At 46.1% G+C, this 22511-nt stretch overlaps 17 non-coding genes across 17 annotated transcripts; all 17 read right to left on the bottom strand.

Moving 5' to 3' along the window:
* Positions 1–166: 166 nt before the first annotated feature.
* Positions 167–331, bottom strand: LOC146306048 (U1 spliceosomal RNA). Its single transcript, XR_014769225.1, has one exon. It is a non-coding gene; the product is annotated as a U1 spliceosomal RNA (small nuclear RNA).
* Positions 332–717: 386 nt separating this feature from the next.
* On the bottom strand, positions 718–882 carry LOC146306047 (U1 spliceosomal RNA). The gene has a single exon (XR_014769202.1). It is a non-coding gene; the product is annotated as a U1 spliceosomal RNA (small nuclear RNA).
* Positions 883–1278: 396 nt separating this feature from the next.
* On the bottom strand, positions 1279–1443 carry LOC146306046 (U1 spliceosomal RNA). Its single transcript, XR_014769224.1, has one exon. It is a non-coding gene; the product is annotated as a U1 spliceosomal RNA (small nuclear RNA).
* A 381-nt stretch (positions 1444–1824) lies between these two features.
* LOC146306045 (U1 spliceosomal RNA) lies at positions 1825–1989 on the bottom strand. The gene has a single exon (XR_014769201.1). It is a non-coding gene; the product is annotated as a U1 spliceosomal RNA (small nuclear RNA).
* Positions 1990–2385: 396 nt separating this feature from the next.
* On the bottom strand, positions 2386–2550 carry LOC146306044 (U1 spliceosomal RNA). Its single transcript, XR_014769164.1, has one exon. It is a non-coding gene; the product is annotated as a U1 spliceosomal RNA (small nuclear RNA).
* Positions 2551–2936: 386 nt separating this feature from the next.
* On the bottom strand, positions 2937–3101 carry LOC146306043 (U1 spliceosomal RNA). The gene has a single exon (XR_014769223.1). It is a non-coding gene; the product is annotated as a U1 spliceosomal RNA (small nuclear RNA).
* A 522-nt stretch (positions 3102–3623) lies between these two features.
* Positions 3624–3788, bottom strand: LOC146306042 (U1 spliceosomal RNA). Its single transcript, XR_014769174.1, has one exon. It is a non-coding gene; the product is annotated as a U1 spliceosomal RNA (small nuclear RNA).
* Positions 3789–4185: 397 nt separating this feature from the next.
* On the bottom strand, positions 4186–4350 carry LOC146306041 (U1 spliceosomal RNA). Its single transcript, XR_014769170.1, has one exon. It is a non-coding gene; the product is annotated as a U1 spliceosomal RNA (small nuclear RNA).
* A 396-nt stretch (positions 4351–4746) lies between these two features.
* On the bottom strand, positions 4747–4911 carry LOC146306040 (U1 spliceosomal RNA). Its single transcript, XR_014769222.1, has one exon. It is a non-coding gene; the product is annotated as a U1 spliceosomal RNA (small nuclear RNA).
* Positions 4912–5297: 386 nt separating this feature from the next.
* On the bottom strand, positions 5298–5462 carry LOC146306039 (U1 spliceosomal RNA). Its single transcript, XR_014769200.1, has one exon. It is a non-coding gene; the product is annotated as a U1 spliceosomal RNA (small nuclear RNA).
* Positions 5463–5858: 396 nt separating this feature from the next.
* On the bottom strand, positions 5859–6023 carry LOC146306038 (U1 spliceosomal RNA). Its single transcript, XR_014769175.1, has one exon. It is a non-coding gene; the product is annotated as a U1 spliceosomal RNA (small nuclear RNA).
* A 396-nt stretch (positions 6024–6419) lies between these two features.
* Positions 6420–6584, bottom strand: LOC146306037 (U1 spliceosomal RNA). Its single transcript, XR_014769163.1, has one exon. It is a non-coding gene; the product is annotated as a U1 spliceosomal RNA (small nuclear RNA).
* Positions 6585–6980: 396 nt separating this feature from the next.
* LOC146306036 (U1 spliceosomal RNA) lies at positions 6981–7145 on the bottom strand. The gene has a single exon (XR_014769169.1). It is a non-coding gene; the product is annotated as a U1 spliceosomal RNA (small nuclear RNA).
* A 396-nt stretch (positions 7146–7541) lies between these two features.
* On the bottom strand, positions 7542–7706 carry LOC146306035 (U1 spliceosomal RNA). The gene has a single exon (XR_014769241.1). It is a non-coding gene; the product is annotated as a U1 spliceosomal RNA (small nuclear RNA).
* Positions 7707–8092: 386 nt separating this feature from the next.
* On the bottom strand, positions 8093–8257 carry LOC146306034 (U1 spliceosomal RNA). The gene has a single exon (XR_014769199.1). It is a non-coding gene; the product is annotated as a U1 spliceosomal RNA (small nuclear RNA).
* Positions 8258–8653: 396 nt separating this feature from the next.
* Positions 8654–8818, bottom strand: LOC146306033 (U1 spliceosomal RNA). Its single transcript, XR_014769166.1, has one exon. It is a non-coding gene; the product is annotated as a U1 spliceosomal RNA (small nuclear RNA).
* Positions 8819–9214: 396 nt separating this feature from the next.
* On the bottom strand, positions 9215–9379 carry LOC146306032 (U1 spliceosomal RNA). The gene has a single exon (XR_014769172.1). It is a non-coding gene; the product is annotated as a U1 spliceosomal RNA (small nuclear RNA).
* Between the last annotated feature and the right edge of the window lie 13132 nt (positions 9380–22511).

Here is a 22511-nt window from a genome sequence, read left to right as displayed (position 1 = left end):
TCCATCATTCATTGCTCTAGCCAAAAAATACAAACAAAAGGGTGGTGAGTAGCCACATGACAAGCTGTTTCTGACCGAGCAAACACAGCCCACGCTATCCCACGCAAACGCGCTCAAGCCCCCCCTCACAGCCCGAGACTCAATTGTTTCTCTTCAACATAGAGATCAGGGGAGAGCGCGAACGCAGTCCCCCACTACCAGAAATTATGCAGTCGAGATTCCCACATTTGGGGAATTCGCAGGGGTCAGTACAACCGGGAGTGCAATGGCCGAGCCTCGCCCTGGGTGAACCACCTTCCTGATCATGGTATCTCCCCTGCCAGGTAAGTATGAGTTGCAACTGTCAGAGACAGGATGGTCCTTCCCAGACGCAGCACCCATTCTGAGGGTGCCTACCACGCATAATCCCAGTTATGTGCTGTCAGCATGATCTGGCCTCCATTTGGGTACCAAAGTTTGCCAAAAAGAGAGAAACAAACAAAACAAAACAAAACAAAAACCACAGCTGGAAGTGACTGGGGTTTGTGGCACACAAAACCTGTGTCCGTTTTCTTTCCTTTTTCCATCATTCATTGCTCTAGCCAAAAAATACAAACTAAAGGGTGGCGAGTAGCCACATGACAAGCTGTTTCTGACCGAGCAAACACAGCCCACGCAAACGCGCTCAAGCCCCCCCTCACAGCCCAAGACTCAATTGTTTCTCTTCAACATAGAGATCAGGGGAGAGCGCGAACGCAGTCCCCCACTACCACAAATTATGCAGTCGAGATTCCCACATTTGGGGAATTCGCAGGGGTCAGTACAACCGGGAGTGCAATGGCCGAGCCTCGCCCTGGGTGAACCACCTTCCTGATCATGGTATCTCCCCTGCCAGGTAAGTATGAGTTGCAACTGTCAGAGACAGGATGGTCCTTCCCAGACGCAGCACCCATTCTGAGGGTGCCTACCACGCATAATCCCAGTTATGTGCTGTCAGCATGATCTGGCCTCCATTTGGGTACCAAAGTTTGCCAAAAAGAGAGAAACAAACAAAACAAAACAAAACAAAAAACACTGCTGGAAGTGACTGGGGTTTGTGGCACACAAAACCTGTGTCCGTTTTCTTTCCTTTTTCCATCATTCATTGCTCTAGCCAAAAAATACAAACTAAAGGGTGGTGAGTAGCCACATGACAAGCTGTTTCTGACCGAGCAAACACAGCCCACGCTATCCCACGCAAACGCGCTCAAGCCCCCCCTCACAGCCCAAGACTCAATTGTTTCTCTTCAACATAGAGATCAGGGGAGAGCGCGAACGCAGTCCCCCACTACCACAAATTATGCAGTCGAGATTCCCACATTTGGGGAATTCGCAGGGGTCAGTACAACCGGGAGTGCAATGGACGAGCCTCGCCCTGGGTGAACCACCTTCCTGATCATGGTATCTCCCCTGCCAGGTAAGTATGAGTTGCAACTGTCAGAGACAGGATGGTCCTTCCCAGACGCAGCACCCATTCTGAGGGTGCCTACCACGCATAATCCCAGTTATGTGCTGTCAGCATGATCTGGCCTCCATTTGGGTACCAAAGTTTGCCAAAAAGAGAGAAACAAACAAAACAAAACAAAAAACACTGCTGGAAGTGACTCGGGTTTGTGGCACACAAAACCTGTGTCCGTTTTCTTTCCTTTTTCCATCATTCATTGCTCTAGCCAAAAAATACAAACTAAAGGGTGGTGAGTAGCCACATGACAAGTTGTTTCTGACCGAGCAAACACAGCCCACGCAAACGCGCTCAAGCCCCCCCTCACAGCCCAAGACTCAATTGTTTCTCTTCAACATAGAGATCAGGGGAGAGCGCGAACGCAGTCCCCCACTACCACAAATTATGCAGTCGAGATTCCCACATTTGGGGAATTCGCAGGGGTCAGTACAACCGGGAGTGCAATGGCCGAGCCTCGCCCTGGGTGAACCACCTTCCTGATCATGGTATCTCCCCTGCCAGGTAAGTATGAGTTGCAACTGTCAGAGACAGGATGGTCCTTCCCAGACGCAGCACCCATTCTGAGGGTGCCTACCACGCATAATCCCAGTTATGTGCTGTCAGCATGATCTGGCCTCCATTTGGGTACCAAAGTTTGCCAAAAAGAGAGAAACAAACAAAACAAAACAAAACAAAAAACACTGCTGGAAGTGACTCGGGTTTGTGGCACACAAAACCTGTGTCCGTTTTCTTTCCTTTTTCCATCATTCATTGCTCTAGCCAAAAAATACAAACAAAAGGGTGGTGAGTAGCCACATGACAAGCTGTTTCTGACCGAGCAAACACAGCCCACGCTATCCCACGCAAACGCGCTCAAGCCCCCCCTCACAGCCCAAGACTCAATTGTTTCTCTTCAACACAGAGATCAGGGGAGAGCGCGAACGCAGTCCCCCACTATCAGAAATTATGCAGTCGAGATTCCCACATTTGGGGAATTCGCAGGGGTCAGTACAACCGGGAGTGCAATGGCCGAGCCTCGCCCTGGGTGAACCACCTTCCTGATCATGGTATCTCCCCTGCCAGGTAAGTATGAGTTGCAACTGTCAGAGACAGGATGGTCCTTCCCAGACGCAGCACCCATTCTGAGGGTGCCTACCACGCATAATCCCAGTTATGTGCTGTCAGCATGATCTGGCCTCCATTTGGGTACCAAAGTTTGCCAAAAAGAGAGAAACAAACAAAACAAAACAAAACAAAAAACACTGCTGGAAGTGACTCGGGTTTGTGGCACACAAAACCTGTGTCCGTTTTCTTTCCTTTTTCCATCATTCATTGCTCTAGCCAAAAAATACAAACAAAAGGGTGGTGAGTAGCCACATGACAAGCTGTTTCTGACCGAGCAAACACAGCCCACGCAAACGCGCTCAAGCCCCCCCTCACAGCCCAAGCCTCAATTGTTTCTCTTCAACATAGAGATCAGGGGAGAGCGCGAACGCAGTCCCCCACTACCACAAATTATGCAGTCGAGATTCCCACATTTGGGGAATTCGCAGGGGTCAGTACAACCGGGAGTGCAATGGACGAGCCTCGCCCTGGGTGAACCACCTTCCTGATCATGGTATCTCCCCTGCCAGGTAAGTATGAGTTGCAACTGTCAGAGACAGGATGGTCCTTCCCAGACGCAGCACCCATTCTGAGGGTGCCTACCACGCATAATCCCAGTTATGTGCTGTCAGCATGATCTGGCCTCCATTTGGGTACCAAAGTTTGCCAAAAAGAGAGAAACAAACAAAACAAAACAAAACAAAAAACACTGCTGGAAGTGACTGGGGTTTGTGGCACACAAAACCTGTGTCCGTTTTCTTTCCTTTTTCCATCATTCATTGCTCTAGCCAAAAAATACAAACTAAAGGGTGGTGAGTAGCCACATGACAAGCTGTTTCTGACCGAGCAAACACAGCCCACGCTATCCCACGCAAACGCGCTCAAGCCCCCCCTCACAGCCCAAGACTCAATTGTTTCTCTTCAACATAGAGATCAGGGGAGAGCGCGAACGCAGTCCCCCACTACCACAAATTATGCAGTCGAGATTGACACATTTGGGGAATTCGCAGGGGTCAGTACAACAGCCCAAGACTCAATTGTTTCTCTTCAACATAGAGATCAGGGGAGAGCGCGAACGCAGTCCCCCAATACCACAAATTATGCAGTCGAGATTGACACATTTGGGGAATTCGCAGGGGTCAGTACAACCGGGAGTGCAATGGCCGAGCCTCGCCCTGGGTGAACCACCTTCCTGATCATGGTATCTCCCCTGCCAGGTAAGTATGAGTTGCAACTGTCAGAGACAGGATGGTCCTTCCCAGACGCAGCACCCATTCTGAGGGTGCCTACCACGCATAATCCCAGTTATGTGCTGTCAGCATGATCTGGCCTCCATTTGGGTACCAAAGTTTGCCAAAAAGAGAGAAACAAACAAAACAAAACAAAACAAAAACCACAGCTGGAAGTGACTGGGGTCTGTGGCACACAAAACCTGTGTCCGTTTTCTTTCCTTTTTCCAATCATTCATTGCTCTAGCCAAAAAATACAAACAAAAGGGTGGTGAGTAGCCACATGACAAGCTGTTTCTGACCGAGCAAACACAGCCCACGCTATCCCACGCAAACGCGCTCAAGCCCCCTGTCACAGCCAAAGACTCAATTGTTTCTCTTCAACATAGAGATCAGGGGAGAGCGCGAACGCAGTCCCCCACTACCACAAATTATGCAGTCGAGATTCCCACATTTGGGGAATTCGCAGGGGTCAGTACAACTGGGAGTGCAATGGCCGAGCCTCGCCCTGGGTGAACCACCTTCCTGATCATGGTATCTCCCCTGCCAGGTAAGTATGACTTGCAACTGTCAGAGACAGGATGGTCCTTCCCAGACGCAGCACCCATTCTGAGGGTGCCTACCACGCATAATCCCAGTTATGTGCTGTCAGCATGATCTGGCCTCCATTTGGGTACCAAAGTTTGCCAAAAAGAGAGAAACAAACAAAACAAAACAAAACAAAAAACACTGCTGGAAGTGACTGGGGTTTGTGGCACACAAAACCTGTGTCCGTTTTCTTTCCTTTTTCCATCATTCATTGCTCTAGCCAAAAAATACAAACTAAAGGGTGGTGAGTAGCCACATGACAAGCTGTTTCTGACCGAGCAAACACAGCCCACGCTATCCCACGCAAACGCGCTCAAGCCCCCCCTCACAGCCCGAGACTCAATTGTTTCTCTTCAACATAGAGATCAGGGGAGAGCGCGAACGCAGTCCCCCACTACCACAAATTATGCAGTCGAGATTCCCACATTTGGGGAATTCGCAGGGGTCAGTACAACCGGGAGTGCAATGGACGAGCCTCGCCCTGGGTGAACCACCTTCCTGATCATGGTATCTCCCCTGCCAGGTAAGTATGAGTTGCAACTGTCAGAGACAGGATGGTCCTTCCCAGACGCAGCACCCATTCTGAGGGTGCCTACCACGCATAATCCCAGTTATGTGCTGTCAGCATGATCTGGCCTCCATTTGGGTACCAAAGTTTGCCAAAAAGAGAGAAACAAACAAAACAAAACAAAACAAAAACCACAGCTGGAAGTGACTGGGGTTTGTGGCACACAAAACCTGTGTCCGTTTTCTTTCCTTTTTCCATCATTCATTGCTCTAGCCAAAAAATACAAACAAAAGGGTGGTGAGTAGCCACATGACAAGCTGTTTCTGACCGAGCAAACACAGCCCACGCAAACGCGCTCAAGCCCCCCCTCACAGCCCAAGACTCAATTGTTTCTCTTCAACATAGAGATCAGGGGAGAGCGCGAACGCAGTCCCCCACTACCACAAATTATGCAGTCGAGATTCCCACATTTGGGGAATTCGCAGGGGTCAGTACAACCGGGAGTGCAATGGCCGAGCCTCGCCCTGGGTGAACCACCTTCCTGATCATGGTATCTCCCCTGCCAGGTAAGTATGAGTTGCAACTGTCAGAGACAGGATGGTCCTTCCCAGACGCAGCACCCATTCTGAGGGTGCCTACCACGCATAATCCCAGTTATGTGCTGTCAGCATGATCTGGCCTCCATTTGGGTACCAAAGTTTGCCAAAAAGAGAGAAACAAACAAAACAAAACAAAACAAAAACCACAGCTGGAAGTGACTGGGGTTTGTGGCACACAAAACCTGTGTCCGTTTTCTTTCCTTTTTCCATCATTCATTGCTCTAGCCAAAAAATACAAACAAAAGGGTGGTGAGTAGCCACATGACAAGCTGTTTCTGACCGAGCAAACACAGCCCACGCTATCCCACGCAAACATGCTCAAGCCCCCTGTCACAGCCAAAGACTCAATTGTTTCTCTTCAACATAGAGATCAGGGGAGAGCGCGAACGCAGTCCCCCACTACCAGAAATTATGCAGTCGAGATTCCCACATTTGGGGAATTCGCAGGGGTCAGTACAACCGGGAGTGCAATGGCCGAGCCTCGCTCTGGGTGAACCACCTTCCTGATCATGGTATCTCCCCTGTCAGGTAAGTATGAGTTGCAACTGTCAGAGACAGGATGGTCCTTCCCAGACGCAGCACCCATTCTGAGGGTGCCTACCACGCATAATCCCAGTTATGTGCTGTCAGCATGATCTGGCCTGCATTTGGGTACCAAAGTTTGCCAAAAAGAGAGAAACAAACAAAACAAAACAAAACAAAAAACACAGCTGGAAGTGACTGGGGTTTGTGGCACACAAAACCTGTGTCCGTTTTCTTTCCTTTTTCCATCATTCATTGCTCTAGCCAAAAAATACAAACAAAAGGGTGGTGAGTAGCCACATGACGAGCTGTTTCTGACCGAGCAAACACAGCCCACGCTATCCCACGCGAACGCGCTCAAGCCCCCCCTCACAGCCCAAGACTCAATTGTTTCTCTTCAACACAGAGATCAGGGGAGAGCGCGAACGCAGTCCCCCACTATCAGAAATTATGCAGTCGAGATTCCCACATTTGGGGAATTCGCAGGGGTCAGTACAACCGGGAGTGCAATGGCCGAGCCTCGCCCTGGGTGAACCACCTTCCTGATCATGGTATCTCCCCTGCCAGGTAAGTATGAGTTGCAACTGTCAGAGACAGGATGGTCCTTCCCAGACGCAGCACCCATTCTGAGGGTGCCTACCACGCATAATCCCAGTTATGTGCTGTCAGCATGATCTGGCCTCCATTTGGGTACCAAAGTTTGCCAAAAAGAGAGAAACAAACAAAACAAAACAAAACAAAAAACACTGCTGGAAGTGACTGGGGTTTGTGGCACACAAAACCTGTGTCCGTTTTCTTTCCTTTTTCCATCATTCATTGCTCTAGCCAAAAAATACAAACAAAAGGGTGGTGAGTAGCCACATGACAAGCTGTTTCTGACCGAGCAAACACAGCCCACGCTATCCCACGCAAACGCGCTCAAGCCCCCTGTCACAGCCAAAGACTCAATTGTTTCTCTTCAACATAGAGATCAGGGGAGAGCGCGAACGCAGTCCCCCACTACCACAAATTATGCAGTCGAGATTCCCACATTTGGGGAATTCGCAGGGGTCAGTACAACTGGGAGTGCAATGGCCGAGCCTCGCCCTGGGTGAACCACCTTCCTGATCATGGTATCTCCCCTGCCAGGTAAGTATGAGTTGCAACTGTCAGAGACAGGATGGTCCTTCCCAGACGCAGCACCCATTCTGAGGGTGCCTACCACGCATAATCCCAGTTATGTGCTGTCAGCATGATCTGGCCTCCATTTGGGTACCAAAGTTTGCCAAAAAGAGAGAAACAAACAAAACAAAACAAAACAAAAAACACTGCTGGAAGTGACTGGGGTTTGTGGCACACAAAACCTGTGTCCGTTTTCTTTCCTTTTTCCATCATTCATTGCTCTAGCCAAAAAATACAAACTAAAGGGTGGTGAGTAGCCACATGACAAGCTGTTTCTGACCGAGCAAACACAGCCCACGCTATCCCACGCAAACGCGCTCAAGCCCCCCCTCACAGCCCGAGACTCAATTGTTTCTCTTCAACATAGAGATCAGGGGAGAGCGCGAACGCAGTCCCCCACTACCAGAAATTATGCAGTCGAGATTCCCACATTTGGGGAATTCGCAGGGGTCAGTACAACCGGGAGTGCAATGGACGAGCCTCGCCCTGGGTGAACCACCTTCCTGATCATGGTATCTCCCCTGCCAGGTAAGTATGAGTTGCAACTGTCAGAGACAGGATGGTCCTTCCCAGACGCAGCACCCATTCTGAGGGTGCCTACCACGCATAATCCCAGTTATGTGCTGTCAGCATGATCTGGCCTCCATTTGGGTACCAAAGTTTGCCAAAAAGAGAGAAACAAACAAAACAAAACAAAACAAAAACCACAGCTGGAAGTGACTGGGGTTTGTGGCACACAAAACCTGTGTCCGTTTTCTTTCCTTTTTCCATCATTCATTGCTCTAGCCAAAAAATACAAACAAAAGGGTGGTGAGTAGCCACATGACAAGCTGTTTCTGACCGAGCAAACACAGCCCACGCAAACGCGCTCAAGCCCCCCCTCACAGCCCAAGACTCAATTGTTTCTCTTCAACATAGAGATCAGGGGAGAGCGCGAACGCAGTCCCCCACTACCACAAATTATGCAGTCGAGATTCCCACATTTGGGGAATTCGCAGGGGTCAGTACAACCGGGAGTGCAATGGCCGAGCCTCGCCCTGGGTGAACCACCTTCCTGATCATGGTATCTCCCCTGCCAGGTAAGTATGAGTTGCAACTGTCAGAGACAGGATGGTCCTTCCCAGACGCAGCACCCATTCTGAGGGTGCCTACCACGCATAATCCCAGTTATGTGCTGTCAGCATGATCTGGCCTCCATTTGGGTACCAAAGTTTGCCAAAAAGAGAGAAACAAACAAAACAAAACAAAACAAAAACCACAGCTGGAAGTGACTGGGGTTTGTGGCACACAAAACCTGTGTCCGTTTTCTTTCCTTTTTCCATCATTCATTGCTCTAGCCAAAAAATACAAACAAAAGGGTGGTGAGTAGCCACATGACAAGCTGTTTCTGACCGAGCAAACACAGCCCACGCTATCCCACGCAAACGCGCTCAAGCCCCCCCTCACAGCCCAAGACTCAATTGTTTCCCTTCAACATAGAGATCAGGGGAGAGCGCGAACGCAGTCCCCCACTACCAGAAATTATGCAATCGAGATTCCCACATTTGGGGAATTCGCAGGGGTCAGTACAACCGGGAGTGCAATGGCCGAGCCTCGCCCTGGGTGAACCACCTTCCTGATCATGGTATCTCCCCTGCCAGGTAAGTATGAGTTGCAACTGTCAGAGACAGGATGGTCCTTCCCAGACGCAGCACCCATTCTGTGGGTGCCTACCACGCATAATCCCAGTTATGTGCTGTCAGCATGATCTGGCCTCCATTTGGGTACCAAAGTTTGCCAAAAAGAGAGAAACAAACAAAACAAAACAAAACAAAAACCACTGCTGGAAGTGACTCGGGTTTGTGGCACACAAAACCTGTGTCCGTTTTCTTTCCTTTTTCCATCATTCATTGCTCTAGCCAAAAAATACAAACTAAAGGGTGGTGAGTAGCCACATGACAAGCTGTTTCTGACCGAGCAAACACAGCCCATGCTATCCCACGCAAACGCGCTCAAGCCCCCCCTCACAGCCCAAGACTCAATTGTTTCTCTTCAACATAGAGATCAGGGGAGAGCGCGAACGCAGTCCCCCACTACCAGAAATTATGCAGTCGAGATTCCCACATTTGGGGAATTCGCAGGGGTCAGTACAACCGGGAGTGCAATGGCCGAGCCTCGCCCTGGGTGAACCACCTTCCCGATCATGGTATCTCCCCTGCCAAGTAAGTATGTGTTGCAGTATGAGAACTTGTATCTACAGTAGTGCACAAGTCTACGTTGACCGTAGACTATTACGCCTCTTCATTGGTCCAAAGTCTATGGTATCGTGGAATTACACTGTAGACTGTAGACGACCAATCGCGCCTCAGTATACCTTTCCATGGCAGCGACGGTGGCAACCGAACTCTTTTTCGGTACGTTTAAAATTAATTATTTCATTCTTTCTTTATTTTAACTTATAATATATGTAGAATGTTTTATATGTAGAGTGTAGAGTATAAAGACGCTGTCCGACCGTACCGCTTATACTGGCTGTTTTTTTTCTTATTTGGTTTTTGCTCTTTTCGGTAGGCTAGCATTAGCAGCGGCTGCTACAGTGGTTTTGATAAGTTTTATTCTTATTAACAGTAACCGTTTGTTTATACTGCCCATTTGTAATACCGAAAGAAGAAATGCATTTCAACTGTGGCATTTTATCGTTTTGGACGAGCGTTAGACAGTCCTGTCAACGGACATTTAAAAACCCCCCTCCAGCCGACTCTACTCAGTCACTGCACCTGACGTCAGCAGCCTTCTTTTAAATGCATGAAGTTAGAATCCCTTTAGTATACCTACTACGGGAAAGCTTCTATCCATATGCATCCATTTATATTGTGTCAACCCTTACATACTGTTCCAATTATTTCAATGGACAGTGACATTATTTTTCGACCCAAATGTTGCCTTGTTTATATTACCATATCGAATCTTGATATCAAAATCTACTTTGCACCCAAAAGACAACCCATTCCTTGTTGGTGACTAGGTAATTGACCAGTATTCCGTGTATCAGGGAGATTAGACATTAGAGATGTAAAGGATTTACTGTATGCATGTACTTATATGAGGCTATGCCTGTGTATAGCAGGGGTGTATGGAATAATAACAGTACTAAATTCTGTATTTCCTAACAAAAGTTTCCCTGTTCCGGATGGCTTACTGGCAACTTCCAGGGCAAAAATCGCAACTGATCCCAACTGTAAAGATGCTATGCGTGAGAAAAGCTTAAAAATGGAGAAAATGTCAGATGCATGGGAAAACAGTCACTCTCATAGGCCCAGGAGTTGTGAGTAGTCTCCCTCCGAGCTCTCAGCTGTCAGTTGGTTTAGCAGTTGCCACCCTGCTCTACTTTTTTATATGTTATACTAGTAACATGTTATAATGATAATAACAATAATAATGATGATGACGCTGACAATAATAATAAGAATAATAAGAATAATAATAGTGTTCTTGCTTCTGTTGCTGTGGCATTACTGACAATGAGGACCCCTGTGATCCATGTGGTGAACCCACAAGCCCCTCTAAATCGACAGCAGGCTGTTCTGATGTCGACCAAAGAGGCTCGACATTATCGGGAGAAAAGGCTGGCCTTCCCCACACCTCCACCAAAGCTGCTGAACCCGGACACTGCCCTCGACCATGCAGAGAAGCTCCTTCGAGGAGAGGTGTCAAACCCACGTAAGAAGGGAGAGGTGGGGAACCAGTGGGTAAAGGACCTCCTGAAGGCTTACGCTGAGAGCTTCCCACAGGTGTCCACCGTCCTCGAAGCCAACATTAACAGGTGTATCTATGGGCAGAGAGGATTTGAGGATCACACCTCTCTGGAGATGTGGGAGCTCTACAGCCAGTATCGAGCCCAGAGGGACAGGCCAGAGGACTTCACCGGAGAGCGGTGGGAGACCATAAACAGGGAACACAGTTCTGTGAGGAGGTGGCTGAACACACCAGTGACCCACATCTCAAGTGTGCAAATGAAGAGGTCCCGGAAGTATATTAGTGAGAAGGAGCAAGTAGGTGTTTATTTGGTTATTTGTTGGTTATAAAACAGGAAGTGTGGAATAGCATAGTAAATTAAAATTTATATTAATGATATTTTAAGCACTTTAGCTAAACATCATTTGCTGTTGACAACCAAAAAGTGGTAGGTGATAAAATATAGATACTTACTTTACATTTGTTGTTCTGCAACTGAAGGCGGGAACCTCCAGGTGTGACCCTTCATCATGGCCAGAAGATGATGATGATGCTGAGCTGGTAGCTGCAAGCCAGGCTGTGGAAGATAAGTGACATACAGAATTAAAAGACATTAAACCACTTTAAAAAACAAAAACAAAAAAAAAACTCACAATACAAAACTACTTTGTTTGCTTGATTCTTAGTCCCTCAAGTCCCAGGGTCCCCCCATTTATGGGCAAGACCAGCAGTCAGTCCCAGTGCCAGGGGGCCAATTCAAGAAGCCTGAGACCGCCACTCGTCCCATGCTACCTGAGGCACCTGTCCGGCTCAAGAAGCCGGAGAGCGCTGCTCGTCCCACGTTACCTGAGACACCTGTCCGGCCCCAGAAGCCCAAGACCACCGCTCGTCCCACACTACCTGAGGCACCTGTCTGGCCCTAGAAGCCCAAGAAGCCTGAGACCACCGCTGATCCCATGTCCCCTGAGGCACCTGTCCAGCCCAAGAAGCCTGAGACTGCCACTCGTCCCACACACCCTGAGGCACAGAAGCCTGAGACCGCCGCTCGTCCCACACACCCTGAGGCACAGAAGCCTGAGACTGCCGCTCGTCCCACGCACCCTGAGGCACCTGTCCATCCCAAGAAGCCTGAGGCCGCCGCTCGTCCCACACACCCTGAGGCACAGAAGCCTGAGACTGCTGCTCGTCCCACGCTACCCGAGACACCTCTCCATCCCAAGCAGCCCAATGGCATCTCATCTGCTGACATTTCCTGGCTGAAAGAGGACATGGAGAGAGAACTATTCACTCCCATTCAGACATATAAGGACAAAACTGGTCAGCTCAAGAGGCGACGGGTGATGAAGTCTGACCGCATGTGGTTCTACCCACCCGAACCTGGGTTATCCACTCCGACTCCGCAGCTCTTTTTTCAGAGCCGTGTCTTTGTGTGACGCCCTGTTGGAGTGTGGAGGTACTCCCTGAAATGTCCTCGTGGTGATGAGTGTGTGGGTAAAGGACGCAATGTACACCTATACAAGTCTGGCTACCACCACCGGGTAACTTACCATACCTGTGTTAGAGCTAATACATCAAAGTTTAATATTTATTACTATGTATGTAAACATGTAAGAAAAATGAGAGGTGCTATTGGCCTTTATTTGATATGATTTTTTTCCATATGTGCTTTAGGTACGGTCATATCTGTGACGTGTCTGGTTGGTACACACTGATGACTGAGGTCCTGTGCTGTGGACCATGCACAAAGGCAGGCAGGGGTGGAGAAGGTGGCACAGTGGGCCGATGGCTTGCATGGGATCACGCCGTTTTATCACAGCTTAGTGAGGCTCATCAAGCTATGTTCCCTGCAGTCCTCACTAGCAAGTGAGTGAGCTGAACATAATGTGTGCATTTAACGATCTTTACAGCATTCACTCAAGTCAACCTCAACATATTGATTGTGATTCTATTTACAGACGTGGCGTGGATAAGAATGTGGTGCACCTTCTGAAGGACCGGACCAAAGGGAACACTATGGTCAACGTGTGGCAACAGATACAGGAGAATCACGTTGAGGAATATCTTCAGCGTAAGGACCTGTACACCACACTGCTGATGACAATAGTGGAACCTGGAGGAATTGTCTCTGCCCTGGGCCACACATTTCAAGCTCCTCCTCCTCAAAGAGAGCTGCCTCCTGCGCAGCTCTTGCGCCACGCCTTCCTGCTAGCCGAGGCTGACAGTGTGCAGGACTACCACAACCAGATCCTCTCCACTTTTGGCACTGTGCTGAAAATGGATTCCACAAAAAAAAGTATGTGAATCAACACATGATGCCACACTGTATGGTGCAGGAGCAGGAGCGCCGATGCTGTGTTTGGTGGGAAAGGATGGCACTACAGGATGTACTCTGTGCCACTGATCGACTGCCTCAATGCACATTGTGAGAAGCTTTTTGGAGAGACTGTGGAAGAGAATTTCCATGCCCCGGCTGATGTCTCTTCCAATAAGCTGCTTGGGTTAGAATACCTTTTCAGCCAGAGCACAGGTGAATATGGACCCTTCTCTCTTCAGGGCCTTGTTAAAGATGGACCTGATCCAGAGGAGGAGGTGGTTCAGCCAGGGCAGCCTGATCCGGATCCAGAGACAGATGAGGCATACCAGAGCAATGTGGAGGCACATGATGATGTCCTGGATGCTGTCCTGCCCCACGTTACACTCACCAGTGAAGAAACCTCCACTGTTCACTCTCCAGCCTTTGTGAGTAACTGAACCATGTCTGCAAGAATGAAATACAATATACTGGTTGATGAACAATGTACACATTTGAACTGTATTTGTATGACAGTTTTTTAACAGGAGGATGCCTGCAGTCCGAACCTTCTTCCTGGCTTTAAACAGTTGGAAGCCTTCTGCTCTGTGCTGGTGGATATTGGCCTGACAGAGGACAAGCTGTCACTGATACAACTGAGCAGAGGAACAGGGTCCTCCAAGCCTGGAATGCAGTGGAGGATCACGACAAGGAGCCACAGCAGTTCAACCAGCTGTACAGAAAACACTGGGGCAACACCCTCTACTGCCTGACAAAGAGGGATGATCTCGTCGATGCTGCTGTCATACAGTGGTTGAAGATGGCAAAACGCTACACACCAGCACAACAGGACATCAGTGCTCAGCACAACCGGCTGCAAACACCTCAAGTAGCACGTACCACTCCTGAGAAAAACATAATTCCCAAAGCGTACAAACGAATGCAGCACCAGATTTTGGTAGAGAACTCAGTGCTGTGCAAAGCAGGGATTTCTCTGCCAAAAATAAACATTAAGACAGTAGGGGACGTTATCCATCACCAGTAGAGGCTCCTAAATCTGAACGCCAAAAATCAGCCTTCCACCATCACGAAGACCACCTCAATCTCCTCTGCTAACCTACCTCCAGCACCACATCAGCCAGCAGTCCTGCCTTCACCAGACTACCCTCTGATGGAGTATGTCCCCACACCCAGCACAGCAGGTACAAAAGTACTTAATGGAAGGAAGGACATTTAAAGCATTCTCACACATGCATAGTTTTTGTAACATTCTGGATTTTGTCATGTTCTTTCCTGTTTAATTTGTAATGTTATCTCGTGTCATTTCAGTTTCCTGTTTTCCCACCTCTCATCAACCACACCTGAGGCCACTTACTCACCTGCCCCCGATTACCCTCCTTACCATCCCTGTGTATATATACTCCCATCACCTCCACATATCTTTTCTAGATTGTCTTTGTTCTCCATGACTTTACTTCTAGCTTTCACGGTGTTAGGCTCTTATGTGCTGACCCCGTCAAGTGGCAAACTGTTTCTGACCAGCTGTACAGCGGTACTGGTGACATATTCCTGCTACAAGAGTGCAATACCCCCTATAAAGACAATTACAGCCCCTATGAAAAAAGATGGACACACAGTGAGTCAATTTGGTCAGGGACTAACAAAAATAGATCTGCTGGAGTGGCAATTCTCCTGAGGGGTCAATCTTTTCATATTCAAAGGACTCAAAGGGTGATTGATGGCAGGCTTCTTTGTTTAGACATTGACATTAATGGGGCCAAATTCAGGATCATCAATGTCTATTGCTCCTCTGAACTCCAAGGCCATTTAGAGATTTTACAGGCCCTACAACCTCTCATTTTCTGTGGGTGGGAGGTTGTCATTGGGGGGGATTTTAATTGTATAATTGACAAAAGGGACCGCTTGTCCACTTCTGTTACGACTGTCAGGCTGGACACTAGCTCTTAGGTGCTGGGTAATTTAATTAAAGACTGAAACTTTTTATTGCATTGCATTATTAATTTTCTCCTGTATTGATTTCACTTCTTCAGGAGTGATTCTACTAGACTGCTTTGTAACACCCGTCCCCTTTTCAGACCATTCAAAACTAACCTGTTCTGTCAACATTCCAGGGACAATTCAACCCCATCCAGGCCCCTGGACATTCAATACCAGCCTTTTGGAAAATGATGATGTGGTGTTGGGGACTGGTGGGAAGACATAAAGCAGAGATTAAAGTCTTTTTTCATGTTGGAGGGTAAGAGGGCAGCTGCCAAGAGGCGTGTGCTCCAAGCTAGACTTCAAGGAAGGCGTTTTTACCTTCTAGCCCTTTCTGGGTTTGATGTAGAGGAAGATATCTCCAAATTGAAATAAATAAAAAAAATCCATGACACCCAACATATCCCTGGCACCGTTAGGTCCTTCTTTTCCAATCTTTACCAAGAAAGACAGATATCTGAAGATAAAGTCCATTTTTTGCTGTCCCAGCTAACCGGTAAGCTCGATGATACAACCAGAGACCTGTTAGAGGAGGACTTGACGATAGCTGAGCTAACAAAAGCCATGCAGAGCATGGAGAATAACAAGACCCCAGGTGTAGATGGCGTAGATGGCCTACCTAAGGAATTCTATGCCACCTTCTGGGATCAGTTAAAAGACCCCCTCTTGGAGGTGTTCAAGGAGAGCTTCTCTATAGGTATACTACCCCCATCTTTGCGAAAAGGTTCTATTGCTCTCCTGTTTAAAAAGGGACCAAAAGAGGACCTGAAGAACTCGAGGCCTCTGACACTGCTGGGGGTAGATACCAAAATACTGTCAAAGGCTTTATTCTTCCGAATCCGGCCCATTGTAAATACCATAGTGCATAGCAATGAGACCTGTAGTGTCCCGGGCCGGTCTCTGTCTGATAGTCTAGCCCTGGTAAGAGACTCTTATCTCTACTGTGTATCCTAGGTTTGGATTTGGAAAAAGCCTTTGACAATGTCAACCATCATTATCTCAAAGCCATTCTCAGCCATATGAATTTCGGCCAGGTTTTTAGACAGTGGGTGGATTTGCTGTATACGGATTGTAACAGCGTAGTGATGGTGAATGGAGAGTGCACAGACCCCTTTGACCTATGATCAGGTGTTCGACAGGGATGCACCCTTTCCCCCATCCTGTTCATCTTAGCTATTGAGCCACTGACCTATTGGCCTTTATTTGATATGATTTTTCCATATGCGCTTTAGATACGTCATATCATATGGTCCTGTACTGTGGACCATGCACAAAGGCAGGCAGAGGTGGAGAAGGTGGCACAGTGGGCCAAACCAGTAAGTGAATATAATGAACATAATGTGTGCACTGAACAAACTTGAAAGTAGTAACCCAGATCAACCTCAAATATTGATTCTGATTGGTCTTGCAGGTGTGGTGTGGTGTAGATGGGAATGTTGTGCACTGTGTTGTGGGACTAGAAGGAAGGGAACACTATGGTCAAGGCATGACAATAGATACAGGAGAGTCACGATGAGTAGTTAATGAGCCAACATAAGGACCTGTCGAACACTCATGATTGAAGCAGAATCCAGGGGGATTGTCTCTGCATTTGGACACACATTCCATGTGCCACCTCCTCCAATAGAGCTTCCTTCAAGATGGTCATGTCAGGATTCACCAGACATGAACATGTATGGGGTGACGTGTACCACAACCATGAACACCATGGATGTGCTCTAGAACAAATTCTTCCAGGTTGTTCCCTGGAAGAATTCCACAAAGCTCTGCCACACATGATTCCAGTACACAAGTGCAGTCTGTGTACAATACTTCTAATAAATTAAATGTGTGACTGTCATTCGGTGATTGCATTGCACAGTGGAATTCAAATAGGAACTCAAATGCTGTGTTTGATGGCAAAGAATGGCACCACAGGACCTACTTGGCACCACTGATTTAATGTCTCAAAACTTGTTGCTGGCAGTTGTTCAGAGTGAGAGTGGAGGAGCATTTCCATACCCCTGCTCGTATTTCCTCCAACGAGCTGCTCAGGTTGGAATATCTGTTCAGCCAGAGCACTGATGAATCTGGACTCTTCAGGACATCACATTCAGGACATCAGCGATGAACCTGGTTCAGAGGGAGAGGCATTTCAGCCTGAATCTAATCCAGAGGCAGATGACATACCACAGCAACATGGAAGCACATGATGATGTTGAAGGAATGAGCTGTAATTATGGTCTAATAAATCTGTAAATATGGTATGGTTGCATTGTACAATTGTCAATAGTCTTTTTTTTTAAATACATTTAATACTTCAATGATGCCTTTTAAGTTACAGTCTATACTGTAGTGTAGCAATTTCTTCAGTAACTAGAGGAAGGATTTTTTAACTGCAAAATTGCATCTCATTGGACAAATTAATTTTTTTCATGTACACAATGATGTACATATTGCAAATAGTCTTCAATTTGTGATATTTAATTTTTAATCATGTTCAATGATACTTCATCGTCTACACTGCAGTTGCATGCACTTTATTCATGAAAGACATCATAGCTACTTTAACAGAGTTGTGGGATTAATGAATGCAACAATGAGAGTATATTTGTTTATCAAAAAACAGGGACACAGAGTGCCAGATTACTTTTGTAAAGATAGAAATTATTAATGTTAAAAAAAAATAAGAAAGAAAGAACAGGCATTAAAAAGGCATTATGAAAAGACAAAGCATTCTCACACAAGTAGGCTGTACTACTGATAAAATATTTCTTTTAGTTCAATCAGAAAATAAAATAAAATCAATCCAGTAACATGATTAAACAGCAGGAATCATGTAGTATTTGCTTACAAGTATACTTTTGTTATATATACTTTTGTTTTTGTTGTTATAAAATTCTTGAATGGCTTCAAGGTGTGACGCAATACATAGCTGGTTTAAATCTTACCAGTATCAGACAGTCTGGATTGCTGTGACAACATAAGGGACAGGTCAGGCAAGGAAAAAAAGACAACCACAAAATGACTTTAAGTGCAGACTGACTGAAACAGAGGCTATGATCTGGCAGAGTGGAAGTAGTAGAGCTGAATATTTGCAAAGGTCTTGATTATTGATATGAAATGCAGCTGGTGTGGCTCTGCTCTGACTCCACTACACCTGTCTCCACTCAGACAATCAGATACACACACACACACATAGGAAGATAGAGGGAGAGAGAAACTGGGACAGACAGCAGGTTAGGAAGACACAGAATCATGACCACTGCAGCTCGTGAGCAATGTGCAGTTTTCTCATTTTAGATCTGATGTGTTGTTTAATCTGCTGAAAGACTGTCCTCACTGTATTGGCAATGTCTTGAATTCAGATATATTTATAAAATGAGCCAAACTCAAAGTCAGACTCTTGAGTTTGTGGAAAATGATGGAACTGCAAAGTGTAAATAATTCACATTTTCAAAACATTTTTTAAACCTGTATGTATCCAATAAAAGCTCTGTTTCCAACACAAACACATCTAAGCGCTGTACTATGAAAGAAGCTCAACACAGCCAGGCTTTCTTTACATGAGATGGCTCTACAAAACCTAAACCCCAAGTCAAGACAGACTTGACCAAGACTAGACAGTGGTTATCAACTTGCTTTATTAACTCAGTCTTTCTTCTTCAGACTCTTCTACTACACAAAGTGAAGCAACCTTTATCGTTGTGTATCACATTGTGAATGACTGATTTCAGTGGCCAGGCTGAGATTCATGTATAGAAATTCCATTTGTAATTCAAACCATGTCCAAAAGTGGCTCAGACCTGATTAGGAATCAGATTTATTTATTTTTTTGTCCAGACTTTCTAAAATTATCTGAATACAATCTGGATTTGCCAAAAAAAAAAAAAGATTCAGGTCTGAACAGGACCTGTCAGACACCCAAAATAAAGAGAGTCCAAAAAGTGGAGCTAAAATAAAAGTTGCCACAGAGTTGGTGAAACTAAAACAAACAGGGAAGGACCAAATACTTGTAACTAACTAGAACAAGGGTAAATTGAAGGTGTTCATCCTCTAGAAAGCAAATACAAGGTGAGAGACAAACCAAAGGAGCTGGCTGTGGCAGGCTTTTAAAGCCTTGTCCAACCCAGCTGAGACCAATCTCTCTTAACAAGGACCCTGCCAAGAGGGCAAGACGAGTGACAGACGAGTTTTTCACTTGCACATCTCACAAACTGCACCAGCTCCATGCATCTCATGTCCCAGCTGTGTCTTACAGGCATAAATGTAACCTAAAGCATTTATTTAGACTTCTAGTCTATTTTTCTTATATAAATAACCCATGCAGAATAAACACACTCTTTCCCCTTTATGTCAGTCTTTGGATTTAGCTCAGGGTTGTGTTATTTACTACAGTTGCTCCCAAATATTGTGGAATACCAAGTGTTTGGTAGAAGTTGACTGAAACAAGGACTGGAACATGTTGAGATGGTCCAAATGCATTAGCACTTTTCTGGACACTCTCATTTTAGTTGTTGCTCCTTCCACATGTGGAGAGTCTTTGGGGACATCCAACCTGGACATTCAAAAGTTTTCTTGCCATTCCTCCATTGCACAAAACAGGTCCTCATGTAAACCAATAGGTTAACAGCACAGCCTCTGATGTCAAGCAAAGAAGACAACAGTCCTCATGCAAGAACATTTTCGTATTCTTATCTTAGATTTTTCTTACTTTTTTCGTACGAAGGGCTCATTAACCATGCCACATCAGATTCAATAAATGCTCATAACTTCAGATAACCATATTATCCACCTGTGCATATTTGAGTGCATGTGCATGAGACTTGTAAATTAGCGTAATTAAAGCCTCAATAATATGACATACAGCAGTGCTTCCTGCCTTATGTGTCAGGAAGTGGTCATTCATGAAAATGGTATCAAAGACAAAAAAGAATGAGGCAGTTTGAGTGAGTTATTACCTTAGTAAAACAAAATATATATCTAATTTAGGAAATAAAACAAAAACAATGCTGGTTAATTTTGTGCGTCCTGGTGCATACAAACCATGGGCAGACATGGGCTGTCAGGGGTACTCGGTTCATCTGGTGGCAGTCCCACAGCTTCTGCCCTGTTTGGTTTTGTTGTAGTTTGTCTTTAGTTAATTTTCCTTGTAGTTCTGTAAAATAAATGCGTTTTAAATTATAATTAGTTTATCTAACCTTGACTAAGGTTGGGACACTAAGGCTGTTAATATGCTTTCTGTGTCAGCAAGGGTGTACTGGGGTCTGCTGTATGATGTAAATTTCGTAGTCAGAGGGTGTGGGCGGACAGCCATGCGCCCACCCATTTGTTGGAACTACACGGACTCATCTGTGCACCTTTCCATGCCGGAGGGGACGCATCTGAAACACACCGTGGCACTTCTGGGGGAATCACAAGAATTGTGTAGAATGGCTGTGGATCGCTCCAACTGCTGCGGTGCGGCTGTAACGCAGCGCAGCCGAGCCTGATGGAAATTGCAGTTTAGACTGTTTGTATTGCCCTCCAGTATTTTGCCCCTGGAACATTTATGCATGATGTGAGTGATGCTGAGCAATTAAATAAGAAGACCATTTGCTGTGCTGTTCACAAAGTGGCATGTGTGACAGAACTGTTGGACACTTTCAACATCTTCCCTGGCCACTCTCCCATGCAGACCATAAAAGAAGGTTTTCGTGATATTGCCGGTAGAGATTAACCTATGTGACTACTTAATATCTGACTAAGGTTGACCCTGTAATGTAGCTTACACAGTTATATAGTAGATGCAGCCTCATGCGTTCTTACTTGAAGTAAATGTACAAATGTCACATTGAGTACTCTGTTAAATTAAGCGTAAGATTAATTAATTACCACTTGTGATTGCCTGGACCTGGAGAGTCAGGAGGAGGGAGATTGCCGTCTTCCTGCAAAATGAACAGCACAGCAATGGAAGCAAGTCATTCATTTTAAAACAGAGAGCTACTGAAGCAGTTATTAGTGATATTTCTAAGCCTATTACTGTACGCACTCACAGCCTGCGATTTTCTGCGAGCATTCCTTTCAACATTTAGGAGCCACAACCATGTTGCTTTTTCTTGGATTATGTTTCTGCACTTTTGTACTTTTCTAGGATTATTTTCTGTTCTTCACCAGTGTAGTACACAGCTCTACTGCCAGACTTGTCCATGGTTGCAATTGGACAGATGCTGCAAACAGCTGTCATTTCATAAGAATGTGCTGAAAACGAGATTCGAAAAACCTGGGTTGACTTACTGAGTCGATAACCACCGTCAAGTGACCACTTATCCGTGATCGCTTCTGTTAAGTTCAGTGAAGCCAGATCAAAAGCAGATACCCTGGGTATGCTCAACCTGCTTCGTAGCACTGACCCCAGTCTGAAGGTATGTTACCAGTAGCCTCAATGAGGGAAAGTAAAATTTTATCACTAAAAGAAGTGGAGAGGATCAGGGTGGAGCTGAGGCTCAGAGCTGACAGACAGCTGCTGTGAGCCATGGAGCTTTGGGGAGGAGAGCCAGGGACAGACTGGAGCTTCTGGAGGAAGGGACACAGGAGTGCTGCTGAATTTGGTCTAATATGGACTCCTTTACTGGCAGGAGGTGAACTCAGCCTTTTTTTTTAATTATTTTTTTTTTAACTTTTGGGATAAAAAAAAACATGTGGATTTATCTCCATTCCTGCTTTTCAACCTGTCTGCAGCAGCAGCAGCCCACGGAAGAGTCGCAGCATGTTGTTCATTAGCTTACAGGGACCTGTTTCAGGTCAATCGACATACTTGTGTGAGAAACACGACTAACTACAATTGTATCCAAAATGCAGAAATCAAATTTGTGCAAATGACACAAGGCAAATATTGGTTTCGCTTTGTGTGTGAATGAACATGCCAGTCAGTTAATAGTCAGTCTTTCCCTCATCTCCTCTCGTCCTCGCCCTATTCTGCACACACGCACAAACATTACCTGTTGTTGATTAGCTGGAATAGTGTTATGTGGTTGGTCCAGTCCCATTGTGAGAGCCAGGGCTGCAAGGAGACATCTGGGTTTTATTTCAGTGCACATCAAACGGGAGCATGAGGAGATACTCACTGAATTTGATTACAAAAAAAAAAAAGTGTATTAGATTAGAATAGCACACCTCACCTTCAATGTTCATACAGGTTGTCTCGACTGTCCCTCAGTATTACAACATTAATTTAACATTGCCCCAGAATGTGGTAGTAGCCACATTAGCCGTGCAACATCCAAGCACAAGTTAACCTATAAAACAAACACTAGAACAATGCAAAACAAGGAAAAACTTAAAAGCTTTCAAGTTTGAAGTCAGGTCATGGACAGCCATT

Source organism: Lutjanus erythropterus, chromosome 23 (assembly GCF_056507025.1).
Source record: "Lutjanus erythropterus isolate fLutEry1 chromosome 23, fLutEry1.hap2, whole genome shotgun sequence".
In the NCBI taxonomy this organism is placed as follows: Eukaryota; Metazoa; Chordata; class Actinopteri; order Lutjaniformes; family Lutjanidae; genus Lutjanus; species Lutjanus erythropterus.
This window is presented reverse-complemented; position numbering and strand designations above follow the sequence as displayed.